The 3,496-nt window shown below is 51.1% G+C and overlaps 1 non-coding gene across 1 annotated transcript; it reads right to left on the bottom strand.

Annotated features, from left to right (window-relative positions):
* Positions 1 to 1,902: 1,902 nt before the first annotated feature.
* Positions 1,903 to 2,066, bottom strand: LOC132134718 (U1 spliceosomal RNA). Its single transcript, XR_009429730.1, has one exon. It is a non-coding gene; the product is annotated as a U1 spliceosomal RNA (small nuclear RNA).
* Positions 2,067 to 3,496: the final 1,430 nt, after the last annotated feature.

Below are 3,496 nucleotides of genomic sequence, written 5' to 3'. Positions count from 1 at the left end.
AACATTCACCACAATTTTGGATATGTCCGCAAATGTTCCGGATGTGATCCGTGGTCATTCCGTGAATATAATGGTCAAATGGACAAATAGTGGGTTCGTGGGACCCAGGGTGGGGGTCCGCAAGTGGTCCGCAGATGATGCGCAGTCATTTTGTGAACATAATGGTCAAATGGACAAATAGTGGGTTCGTGGGACCCAGGGTGGGGGTCCGCAAGTGGTCCGCAGATGATCCGCAGTCATTGTGTGAATATAATGGTCAAATGGACAAATACGGGGTTCGTGGGACCCAGGGTGGGGGTCCGCAAGGGGTCTGCAGATGATCCGCAGTCATTGTGTGAATATAATGGTCAAATGGACAAATAATGGGTTCGTGAGACCCGGGTTGGGGGTCCGACGGGGGTCCGCATCGGTTCCGTGGTCATTCTGTAACTTTAAAGGTCAAATGGACAAATATAGGTTTCGTGGGCAAAAAAATCGTACACCCCCCATTCGGGTAAATGCCACTGTTTTAAACCTGAGGTGTACTGCTCCGTGCGCCACCCTATGGAGAAGTGCTGAATGGCATGTAGGGGCCTCAAATTTGGGTGGGCTTCCGCGGGGCCCCTCGGGGGTCCAGATCCTCCTGCGCCGGTCAGGGGTCTCCCGTGGGCCGACGCGGTCCGGCAGACATCGACGCCGCGTCCGTCAAAAATTTTTTGGGGTCAGCGCGCAGGTCCCCTTAACCCACGTACACGAGCCCTCAAACTTATACCTGAATGGACGCTCCAAAAAAAAAAGGACTTTCTGGAGAAGTCAAGACGTGACATCCCTAGGAGCTTGCCATTCACCTCTTTAAAATAAAAGCGCACGCTGTGGTGCCTCCGCACGCCGGCACGGGCAGCCGACATGATGGAGGCACCAACAGCCTAGAAACTTAAAACAACAATAAATACAATAATAAATAACCAAATAAATAATTAAAAGACCTTACCTTAAAACGTGTTGGAGCCCGAAGCAGCAGAGTTCAATGTACCTCTCGAAGTTGTGTGACTCAAGATATAAAAAGATCTCGAGTCAGGAAACCTCCAAGAGGCGATCGCAGTCTAAACCGTCTGACAAGATACGTGATCTTAGCCAAAAGGCCGAGAAGTGATGCCGCTAAGACGCAGCGGGCAGGAAGCCGGACACGGCGATGCCCATCTCGGCTTTGGTAAGTCTGGGGGACCTAAAAACGCTGGGGGATGGTAGTACCCTTATGTAATGGGAATCCTTGGCTCGAGCCGAACCAGACGCAGGTCTCAGATTGGCTCGTCGCTCTGACAGAATTTTTGGGTATTTGGGATTTTGTCGAAAACCTTCTTTTGCAACCTAGCGCCAGGTATTTGGCCCAGTCCCACCCAAAGCAGCACAGAAAGCTTCTCTGGAGTCTGCCTGTCAATAATCATCCCAAAAAAGTGGAAATTTCCATTCACCTTGGCGAGGGGACCTCAAAACGTGCTAACGTGGCGTGTCCGAGATGGCTCGAATGGCTATAACTCCAGGAAGGAATGAGATCCCTTCACCCAAATCGGCACACCTGTGCAGGGGCTCAGTCAGAAGCAAGGTGAAAAAGGGCGCTGCGACAGGCCACTCGGTGGCGCTGTAAGCGACAACAAAATTAATACCAATTGAAAAAGGACAACCAAACAACATGGAGACAGCTACAGCTAGGCTGCAGTCAGTCCAATCGACTTTCAAAGTAAGGTCTGTGCTATATTCGAACTGAACCACCCACCAGGGTCCGATTTTTCAAGAGCGTAACTGACTTTGTTTCACAGGCGCACAACACATACCTCGCATGTGACAGAACTCCCCATTCTGAAACGCAAAAAAAAACCGCAAAACGCAAAAAAAACCTCTTCTGCTTTGTTTCACCAACAATTTCAGGGGAGAGCGCGAACGCAGTCCCCCACTACCATAAATTATGCAGTCGAGATTCCCGCATTTGGGGAATTCGCAGGGGTCAGCATGGCCGGAGTGCAATGGGCAAGCCTCGCCCTGGGTGAACCGCCTTCTTGATCATGGTGTCTCCCCTGCCAGGTAAGTATGAAGGCCCAGGCGGTCAGCCAGAGGTATGATTTGCGTCTCTACCGTCCACACCAACGGTTAGCCCCCCTCCAGGAAAGGAAGGATGGGTGCCTTCCGTTACTGGCCTGGAAACTGCCAAGCTCATGGGCCGGGGCTTCCCAACGCCGGTTTTAGATGACTCTCTTTAACCAAACACACCTGATTCGGTGCATCACCTCGTCTGTGAAAGACCTCAGGTGGGTGCATCGTTCATGGAAGAGTCCAAGACCCCAGGAGGGCGCATCAGGAAAAAAGTTCGCAATACACCACAGCATGGCAGATCTCATTCCTTGTTGCAAATACAGTTGCTATTTAATGAAAAGTGAGATACGCACCACATGTGGTGCACATGTGTGCCAAAATTCAACGCTCATTTTTATGCAAATTCTACAGTATTATCGGATAAAACTTACAAAAATGGATTCCTCTGAGTGCCCTGAGTACAGTACAACTGTTTTCTCTAGGCCTCATAAAAAAATTTTCATCCGACTTCCACCCCCCTCGAGCTGCCTTCTCTAGCCGGGAAGTGTGCACCCTGGCCGGCATGGATGAGTAGGTACGAGGGGGGTGGATGGTACTATTTTTTTGCTAATATCTCCGCGAAGCGGTGGAACCCGGGGCTGAAATTCGGGGGATCCCTAGAGGGTCGAGGGGCCTACCGTATGCGACCACCCTCGAGTTCCTGGGTGGTCCAGTTCCTGAGTTATAATGGTTCAAATTCCACATTTTGGGGGGCCGTAACTCGGACCCCCGGGGTCATAGGGACATGAGGCTAGTGTCGTCGGATAGAGCTCGCAAAGGTCTAATTTTGACCAGAGTTTGGTGTTGTTTCTCCTCTTTTCGAGTGAGTTATGGCCGGTCAAATTTTGGGACTTTTTGCATTTGCGGGTCCATATCTCTGGCTCCCGGGGGTCTATCGACTTGGGGGAGGTGGCTTCAGACAGGGCCCTTTGAGGGCTATCAAGTCACCGAGTTTCAAGTTGCTAGGTCTCTTCCTTCCATTTGACTATCAAAAATGTGGGGGGCCATAAATTCGCCCCCCCGGGGTGTTATGGATGGGGGGACAGCGGTGTTCGGTAGGCCTTCTGGAGGTCTTACTCCATCCCGAGTTTGGTGCAGTTTGGCCCCGTTTTGGCCAATTTGACCCCCGGGGTCATAGGGACATGGGGCTAGTGTCGTCGGATAGACGGCCCCCTGGTCTGACTTTTTTCTATGCATATTTCTACAGTATAATGGGATAAAACTTACAAAAATGGATTCCCTGAGTGCCCTGAGTACAGTACAAGTGTTTTCTCTAGGCCTCATAAAAAATTTTTTCTTCCGACTTCCACCCCCCTCAAGCTGCCTTCTCTAGCCGGGGAGGGTGCACCCTGGCCGGCATGGATGAGTAGGTGCGAGGGGAAAATGAATG

This window comes from Carassius carassius, unplaced genomic scaffold (genome assembly GCF_963082965.1).
Source record: "Carassius carassius unplaced genomic scaffold, fCarCar2.1 SCAFFOLD_61, whole genome shotgun sequence".
Classification (NCBI taxonomy): domain Eukaryota; kingdom Metazoa; phylum Chordata; class Actinopteri; order Cypriniformes; family Cyprinidae; genus Carassius; species Carassius carassius.
Note: the sequence above shows the minus strand (reverse complement) of the source record. Positions and strands in the feature narration are given on the sequence as shown.